This window comes from Watersipora subatra, chromosome 5, assembly GCF_963576615.1.
Source record: "Watersipora subatra chromosome 5, tzWatSuba1.1, whole genome shotgun sequence".
Lineage (NCBI taxonomy): Eukaryota > Metazoa > Bryozoa > Gymnolaemata > Cheilostomatida > Watersiporidae > Watersipora > Watersipora subatra.
In genome coordinates, this window is record NC_088712.1 from 51,727,550 (window position 1) to 51,738,182 (window position 10,633).

Consider the following 10,633-nt stretch of genomic DNA (forward strand, 5'->3'; position numbering starts at 1 on the left):
CTCTTTTATTAAAAAATTTTCATTGGATACATTTGTGGTTTTTATAATGTATAACTCTGATAACGTAAAATCTGGAAAATGTACAAGAATTATGCACACTGTCTGCTTGTATAAAAAATTATATATAATATAAAGTTTCAAGAAGGTGCGACATCTCAAATTCCATTGGAGTGGTAGCATACTTCGATACACTTGTGAGAATAAAAAATCTACATATAGCATTATATCTATAATATATACAGCTTCCATGTCTTTCTAGTTATCCGTGATATATTGTCAGATGCGTCGACAAAACAAAAAACACATGTAAGTAGCTGCATAATTGTTAATAAATACCTGAAGACGATCGATTGATGCACCACCCCCGATGGACGTATTACATCATTAGTCAACCAATCTGAATGTTACCAGTTGAGATTATTGCCACAAGTTATGTTTTATCCTAACCTTAACCCCTGGACACAGATAGATGAAAGCCTAGTAGACACCTATATTTTCAAAATAAAATACATTTTTGTTTTGCTTTTCTTTTTAGAAAATTTAGCATTTTAGAAAAAAATGAAAAAATTGTAAATTTTGATTGAACACGTGCATTTTCTGGTCAAGCTATATAAAACCAAAGAAGTTGATCAGAAAAAGGAGAAAAGTTGTTGATGCAAACTAATAATAATACAGTTATAATATGGCCAATAGGTTGAAAATTTAAGCCTAGGTTGTTTTCTTTTTTGTATGGCTAAATGATGAGTTTAAAAAGAGCTTAAAACTAATTAGGTAATTTGCATGCATTTTACTGTTTGTATAACATAAAGTCCCAATAATGTAATTGTTTCTGAAACAGATTACTTACGTTGTAAGAGTGTATCCTTAATCCAATTACTTATTGTAGTTTGTTTTCTAACAGTACAAAGCATTTTTTGCTTTCATCAGTTGTAGGTGAGTTGTAAAAGTTGTATTTATAATTATGAAGCGGACTGAGTTGATGAAACCATATGTACTTTTTGAGATTGTTCAGCATAAGTTGATGGCTCACAGCAAAAGCAGGTGCCCGACTAAAAACTCTGTTTAATATGAGGAAAGTATTAGCATTTTCTTGCTTTGAAGAACTTGATGGAAGTGTGATAGTTTCTAATATGTGTTCAGCATAAGTAACTTGCATATTTTAAACCTTGTTTTTGCAAATGTTTTACACCACCTCTAACCTGTTTTTGAGTGAGATTTAGCCTGTCAAACAATTGAAACAGAACTGGTGACTGAGAAAATCACTGTCAACTTAACAAAAATTTTTTAATGATGCTACTTTCCTCAAGAAGCAATCAACAATAGTTAAAATGAAGCGTTTGTATTTAATTTATAATTACTTTGTGTGATATTGCTGAGCTAAGGATCTTCATGACTTCTAATTTTTTTTCTGCTCGAAAGTAAACAACTAAAAGTATGGTTATTTGTTAAACACAATATTTTACCAGTGCTATTTCAGAAGGTAATGCAGGTACTTAATAGGTGATCACATAGATATATAAACCTAGATTGGCCAATAATAGCTATTCCCATTGGTTGCCTTGTCAGACTTAAATAGCATGACGTAACGTCATTGTATTTTACCTCAAGCTTGACTGCACTGGTGTTAATAATGAAGCTAATGAGAAGAATTTGACAAAATCGAAATTATTTTCACATAAAAACCTTCTTGGATACATAATCCAGTAAACTAAAGCAATTCTGTGCTAATATCTGATAACCACCTAAGATTAAAACTATAAAAGCTATGAATTGTTGCAAACAAATCATGAGCCATCAGGGCTTTATTTGCCACCCTCTCCTATCTCCATTCTCTCTTTTCCCCTTCTCCAAAAAAGAAGTGAGAAGAGGAAAAGAGAGAAGGGAGAAAGGAGGAAGGGGGCAAATAGCCCACCCACTCAAAGAGCCAGACCCTGGCTAGGTAAATAGACTAATATTATGGTGAACTAACCATGACTAAATATGATGAGTATGCAAGTATGTCTTAAGTCAAAAATGAGACAGAATGATTATTTTACAGCTGGCTATGTAGCTGGCTAGGTCACCAAAGCTGAAATGTTATGATTGTATCACTAGCATCGTGGATGTTACCAACTATGATGTAAACTAAGTAACGAATTCCCTAATCACAGTTAAGAATCGTGGTGGCTTGACTTTGTCTTTGCCTGTGGTGATTGAGGTTTGCAACCACTGTGAGAAAGCGATGAGTGTGTTGCTTAGTAGTGCTGGGTTAGTGAAAAATCTTCCCTGGCTAGCACTAATTGCTACCATGGAGAAGTTGCTGAGGTTCAACTTCATGCTATTGTTTAAAGGTTGACTTGCAATAAAATTCACATTACAGTTATTTGGTATCAAAAAATTCACCATGTCTTACTCTGTTGTGTTGTAGGTGCCAAATATGTGAAAATTTGATTACAAGCTCTTGAAAGCTCAAAAACGAACAGTTAATCGCAGCCACACGAGACCGCCATAGTTTGGAAACGCTTACCAAAACGGCTCAAATGGGACGTAGTTGTTACAGGATGGTTTCTGTTTACAGTTTCATGCAACCTCATTCGTCAAAATATTTTCATAAATAAACTTCACGCATTCAATAAAACCATGTCTATTGTTCTTACGTGTCTGTTTTATTGTTATTGTAATGCTGTCACTTTTAGCACTGATATCTTAAAACTTACCGTAAAAAATCGTTAAATTTTTTAACCTCAGCTCGAAGGAGTACATATCATTGTCTGACAATCATGACGACCCGGTTGGTCACCTGTGATAATCGAAAAGTGCTGCAAAAATTATTTTCGAAGTATTGGGTCACGTGATCAGATTACGACTTGACGATTGAATAATGCCGAAAGAAAACTGTAAAGTAGCTAGCACCTATATTTGATACAGGGTATTCGGTAAAACCCGAAGTGTTTGTCATAAACTAGTGCTACGATAAGTTATATATTTAGCTTTTTATTGGCTTTTAGAGGGTGGCAAATAAAGCCCTGATAGCTCATGATTTGTTCGCAACAATTCATAGCTTTTATAGTTTTAATGTAAGGTGGTTATCAGATATTATCACAGAATTGCTTTAGTTTACTGCGTTATGTATCCAAGAAGGTTTTTATGTGGAACTAAATGTGATTTTGTCAAATTCTCCTCATTAGCTCCATTGTTAACAACAGTGCAGTTAAGCGTGAGGTACAATATGATGAAGTTACGTCATGCTATTTAAGGCTGACAAGTCTGGGCTTTTTTCCTATATTGGCCAATCTAGGTTTAAATATCTATGGTTGATCATCATTAGTTGGTGAGCAGGTGGTTAGCTCTTTCTATAAACTTACCAAAGAGTAATTTATTTCTATCACCTGAGTGTTTATTTGCTCTCCATCAACATTCTTTGCTCTAAACTGATTGCTTTGCATCACTTAATAAGCCATAAGACTACGTGTAGAGAAGTATGTATACACTAGAAATTCCCCGGTCATACAGCCCACGACCAAAGTGATAATGGAAAAAAGAATGGTTACTGCTGGGTGTAGAAAAAAGTAGTTATCAGCAGGAATTGACAGAGTGTAGTGTATATGAGAGTTGTTCGAGATGATATAAATTGAAATGGAGTGAGCACGACTCCAAAAGGTGTAACTAACACATTATTTTGGAGGTAAAGTTTGGTTGAAACCAGATATACGAGTAATTGGTTAATTGTTGATATTACAGTTGTATTTTGTAGTGTAATATAAGTAGATATATAATGGTAAAAAAGTTCTATATTAGAAGTGTTCAGCAATTGAAGATGCTGTATTTTTATTCTCATCACGTCCTTCAGTTTTGAGATGAATTGTCATGCTATGGCCTACAACTTTTTATTGCAGATTTTGTCGTTGATTAGTTTTATGCAACACTCTATTGATTATAAAGAACCCTAGAAGTTTGTAAGAACGTTTAAAACTCTTAGAAATCATGATAATTTAGAAGATACAATATGAAGGCATAATAAAAACTAATGTAAAAAGTTTGGTTGTACAGTGATACCCTGGCCTGCAAATGCAATAATATACAAATGTTTTGAAAGGCAAGATAAAATTTGCCAACAATATGTTCTATGATTTACAATGATATGTTTCAGATATGATTTTGCAATGAGTGATAGTGGTGTAGGCAATGGATAGATGGTGCTTAATCTCTAAGTTTGTTAGCTGGGGCTGAATCTATAATATATCATTGTGTAGGTAATTTTATTTGCTGTATTGAATGATTACTCACAGTCTTGCGTAACTTTATCAATAAAAATCCAAAACACACTTTTCTTAATTGATAAGCTGTGAACGTTTTACACACTAGAAGGCACAAAAAAGTAAGTTTGGATTGTAGTGGAAACTTATTGTGGAAACATTGTGGCAGAAGCCTGCCAATTGAATCTTCTAAACTCAAAAATCATTTGTGAACTGGCCGAAAAATCGTTGGCCAGCTGCATGCAGGTTAAAAAAACAAGAAGTCAGCAAGCAGGCTATATAAAATTATCATGGCAGAAGCTCTCCCGGAAGAAACTGGTTTGGCAAAAGATGGTGTGGTAAAAGCTGGTGAAGTAAAAGTTTGTGCTGCAAAAGCCAGCTGGGCTACAATCTAAAAAACTACAACCAGCAGTGCTTAAGCTGGCACGAGTAAAACCAGAGCAGCTGAAGTCTGTGAGGCTACAGCTGTTGTGGTTAAAGCCAGTGGGGGCAAAGTCAGCATTGCTAAACTTGGCGTGAAGAAAGGTGGTGCAGCTAAAGCCACACCTGGTAAAGCCAGATAAGCTAAAGCCAATGTTTCTAAAGCCGGTGCCAAGACCACATTTACAAGTGAGAAACGCAAGAAGAACTAACCCTTATATCAGTGAAAATGAGTCCATTTTCCTTTAACCCTTTAGCGACCGCGAGGTTACGATGGAAAAACCACTAGCGTACCAGCCAATAACTGGCGCGATTTGAGCTTTCGACATGACCGCATAGAAACTGCAGTAACTTACATCAAAATTGTGGCAGTTACATAAATTGACATGCATAGGAAAGCTGAGAAATTTATCTACAAGCTGATGCTTCTTCTATGTAGATAGCTTGCAAATATTTACCAAAAAAAGTCTCAATTTGCTGAAGCAATGATTTTTTTATTTTTGTACGTCATTTCTAATTGTATTTTTCTATTTGATAAAGGCAATTGACAGTGTTGTCTAAATAATTCTTGCATAGATTCATATCTTCACAACAATTTGCAAAAAACTGGACGTCAAAGAGCATTGATAGTGTAGATATGAGCTCCGTTACAATGCAGGAGCGCCTTTCCAGATTTTCACCGCGTGACCCTAACAACCTGCGAAAATCGAGGCTTGACATGGCCGACTAAAATTGGCAATAACTCGCATGCAAATTAGCATGGAGCTATAAATGAATATGCATTTGAAAGCTTAGAAATTTCTCAACGGACAGCCATTTATTCCCTGCAAATCAGCTGTGCACACTTTAGTCAAAAATCTGTTTTAACGAAGTTGTCACCTCTCTATCATGAAATATCGATTACAAATATATTTTTAAAAGCAATATCTCTGCCAAAACTGGTTTATGATAAACATATGCACGCTGTCATATGTTTACAAGAGTTTGCAAAAAAATTGGGTTATTCAAGCACATCAAAAGTTGAGTTAGGTGCTTCTGTGCATTGCGGGAGCAGACCTTCGAAATGCTCATATCGCAATGGCGATAAGCAGTGCAACTGTTACCCGACATGGCTTCTCAAACTCTGCTATAACTCTCGTGCAAATTGGCATAAGACTGCAAATGAATATGCATCTGAAAGCTGAGACATTTTCCTTCTAGCAGCTTGTCGAGACTGCAACTTGAGATGAATATATTCACATATATGATTTTTTACTAGCAGATTTATGTGCATTTCTTGAAATTATAGATTCAAGTAACAATTTTGCATATAAACTCATTGCACGGATTCAGGTGTGATGCAGCTAAGATCAATGTGTGCTGCAGCAAGGATTAACTGGTTGTGCACAAGAATTGAGTGGTGAGCCTGTATTCACACACTTTGTGAAACAGCAAAAGACAGGAAGCAACATTTATTATGAGCAGTTACAGCAAATGATTGAGAAATCATTCTGCTAGATGGCAAAGCAATATGAGAACTGAACTCTTTTGATAAGGTGGGTGATAAGGGCAATGGGCATCAAATACAACATATCAATACACAACAAATACAATAGATAATGACATTTCAGCGAACGTATGTACAAAAGCTAGCAATACAAAGCGAGGAAGCATTTGCAGAAACTAAATAAAATACAATTTGTAAATAAATTTATTTTGCATGGTCGGGATCAAAATATGACTCGCATAGAGATATTCCACAAGAGAATCTGCTGCCGGTACCTTCAGCTTTACTTGCTCATCACCCATGTAGACAGACAACTTGTGCACATAGCCAGAGACAGCATCGGAGAGCAAATAACTTTGATCCATATCTGTTAGATGGAATACACTGTCTGAAGTTGAGCCGTCCTTTCCATGCCAGCAAGCTTTCATCTATAGATAGAAATTTATCAGGCAGCAAAACAGAATATAACCAGTCACATATCATGGCAAAAACATTTTTCAACTTGAACAATTTATTGCCAGCAGGGTCTTCAAAATTGTCTGTAAAAGGTAAACTTGCTTCTATTTTTCTTTCTACTTTCAATTTTATTAAAAATCCGCGTAGATGATGAAGGATTGTGGACCAGTAAGACAACAGAGTATGCTTTTTGAGAATACCTATATGCAAAACTAAACCAACAACTCGTCACATATATTTATCATCAACAGGCTCCGAAGCATCGCGATGGTTTTGAAAGCCATATTTATTCGTTTCGTTAAATATTACATTTATCATGGCCAATGTTATAAAAAGCTTCAAATAATAAAAAATACTTACCTGTTTAAGTATTCGAATTTATCTCCTGCCATGCTGTCATCAAAATGTAATTATTTTGGTTTTAAATCAGCTCCTCTTTGATATCCGTCATTATTCACTGTTTCAACGCCGGCCGTTTCAATCCCACTTTCGCAATCCAATTCACTCTGACGATCTTCTTTTTCACTTTCATCGTCTTCCCCACATTCTTCTGACCTGAAATCCTCTTCTTCACTTTCGAACCAGTCGATATCATCCTCTAAACAAATTTTTTAGCCGAGCTCAAATAATTACGAACGTCCATGTTGATCAGCTTTCCATAAAGAAAGATCAAATCTTTACAACGTGTTCTTTTTGCACATGCGCATAAAATTTATTATTTATAACCTCAAAACAGTAGTAAAAAACTTACTGAAATTGCTCAAATTTTTAGTTTTAATTTTTAGCGTTGTTTTTAAAATAAATACAACGTTTTAAAAAAGGTCTATCGAAAACGGCAAAAATGTCGGGTTTGTCGGTTTTGGTACGCTGAGACATTGCTCGTAAACCGACAAAGGTCGGTCTTGGTACGCATAGGGTTAAGGCTTTCTCAACAGCTACATGTATGTATAAGAATAATAAGTAAATTGTGTTGTTCTGGTTATCCTCTTCAGAGATATCCAGTCATCCAGCTACTCCACTATACATGTCAACCTGAGCATCAACTGCCTGCACCGTCTTTAAACACTTTTAGTCACATTTTTCAATTTTTTAAAGTATTTAAATAGGTATTACGATTATCATAAGTTGCAGATGATTGTTTATAATATAAATTTCTTATAGGTGTTTCAATTGGGCATATGGTCAAACATGGATAACTCACCCACGGATAGCTCGAACACATGGTTAATTCGAACGGTTTCTTTGGTCCGTTCCCACGTAATGATAAATTTCTATAGACAACTCGAACTCAACACTGTTAATTCGAACGGTTTTTTGCCCAACGGCTACCGAAACGGTTGTTATCGCTGTAGAAAATAACTTTATTCAAAGCTATAGAGGTAAACCTCATCTTTTCGTAATTCATAAGCAACGTTATTACCACAATCGGCAAAATATTTTTGTCAACGACTTTTCGAAAGGTTTGGTAAAATTTTATTTATACTGCTATACAATGAATAGCACGGGCTAGCCGAGTCACGCGCAAGGATTTTTACCACGCACATACAAAACAAAAACAGCATGTTGTTTTTGTTTTGCACGCGCGTGGCAAAAATCCTTTAGTGTGTGACCCAGCTAGCCCGTGATTAATAGTTTTCCGACAATGATTCCGTGTTGAATCAATGTCGGAATGTTGAATGTTTAAAATGTCTTTAAAAAAATGTTGTAATTAAACGTATACGTTGTCTTAGCTAAAAGAACTATTCATCGTTTGACCTAAACACAGAATACGTGTGTACATTCAATAAGTATCCATTCAAAAAGCGTGAGCGATATACAATGTACCCTAAAACCTCGTAAAACTTTTAATGGAACTGCCTCGGAGTGTTGCTCTTAACGAATCCCTGGTTCAGTAAGGTAATCTTTGCATAAACTTCAAGAAAAATCGGCAAAATTGATCGTGGGTAAAACGCTCAAAAGAAAAAGATGTATTTTCTTATGAGCATTTCCACAACTATCAAGTTTTGCTTATGTCAATCTAAAAAACGTCCTGGCAATAACATCACCTCACACAACAAACCAATCTCAAGTGATAGAAAAATCTCTACACTGTTTGATAAAAACGTTTTAAACTTTACATTAGAAGCATTTAATTTGAAACAAGCCATTTGTGCTTTTGCTTTATATTATAGTTTGTATATGTACATGTATCTACTAATAAATAAGTAAATACATAGACTTGTGACAGTGCTCTGATAATTTGAACGCTCTGATAATATGAACACTTTCGCTCGGTCCCGTGAAGTTCAAGTTATCCATGTTTGACTGTATTTCTTATAATTTTGTTTGATTGTTAAGCATTAACTTTTTCAAGAGATCTTCAGAAAGAACTTAACCATAACTTGCAAAGGAAACATCTGTGTTCCTTCACTACCCCACAAAGACTCAAATGGTTAGACTGCACATATCAAGCAAATATATACATTTGTATGTCTCAAATATCTACATGTATACAGCCAAGAGTGTGCGTGCAACTTAACTTCATTCAATGATACTTCTTGATGCTCGGCCTTGCCTTGCTCATCTAACTTTTGTATATAGAGCATATCAATACTCTTTGCCTTCTGCTGAAAAGGCCGACTCGGTAGCAGGTCGGTGGTTTGTTTGCTGGCTCAGTCGTAGGTTGGTCTTCCTTTCCACCATATTGATGGCTGGTCTGGTATGGCTATTTAAATTCTTGACAGCTAAGAGGGGCAATATTGTCAGTCCATCGGTTAGCTCATTTTAAACCTGGGCCAGGCTATTGCTTGCCGGTAACTCTTTCTACATAATTTAAACATATTTCGTTGTAAGTAACGTCTGTGGTTAATCAATTTAAAAACTTGTTGCCTAATTAAATTATGCTCACTAATGAGTGATACATGATAGTCAACTAGTGTTTATGTTTTGAGATACACATCATTCATAAGCTTGAATAAATCATTTACTTTTAAAAAAACTCGCTCTATTGCTTGAGTATTTTTAAAGAAGTGTTATCACACTAGTACAGTAAAAAAAAGACTAGATTAAGATAAAGGTATTATAAACTAAAGATTTCAATTTCTACCAGTTGGTTTCAGCTTGTTGCATTTGATGTAGTGTTAGTTTCAGCGTAGTCTGTTGATTTCAGCTTCCTTCTGTTTGGGTTGGTAAATTGTATCACACAAAATACTTGGCTCTGCACAGGGCATTGGTTATGGCAAATAATGAAAAATTAATAAAGATACCCTACTCAAAGTTGGAGTTGTTCCTCCTTTTTACTCTATTTTTATTAAATTACTTCATTATATACAGTATTTAAATTGCACTGGTTTTTTGCGCATTTTTTATTTAGATTTTATCTTCATTCTTTCTAATTTTTTATTTTTCAGATGCTTTTTCTGATGCATCATTCTTAGTTCCACTATTTTTAAAGAACTAATCTACAAAATTTATCATAACTTTTATCCCTGATCTCTTTAATTCTAAAAATGCTTTCAATCATCTTTTTTTATTGCTTTTGCTACTTGAACTATAATATTTGTATCTGATAGTATAATAGTAATAAGGGTAGAGTATAAAGGGTGGCTTAATGTTGTTCAAACACCACTGAATCAAACTGCAAGGAACTGCAGACAGATATTCATTATACCAAAACTCTGATGTTTTAATAAAGTTCTAGAGCGGTTGTTTGAACATTTCTTTGGATATAGAATAAAATAATAGTTTTAGTTTTGCATAATTAAAAGAGCGTTTGCCGGAAGTGTTTAAAACATGCGTAGTTGTCCTCTCATCTCTAGTATTACGTTCATATGTCACAAGCCAATGTACACTATCTACTTCACCCTTACACTGACGAAATAAGTTAAATGTATAAAATGGGAAAATATTGTTTAATATCTATTTAACTATTAAAATTACTATATTTCTGGCAGTCTAGTCTTCCATGAGTTACCCTTTGGCATCTTAATAAAATGTGAAGTTTAACTACTTATATAACCATTTGGATGTGTCAGCGCATGATTCATTAGAGAAGGTG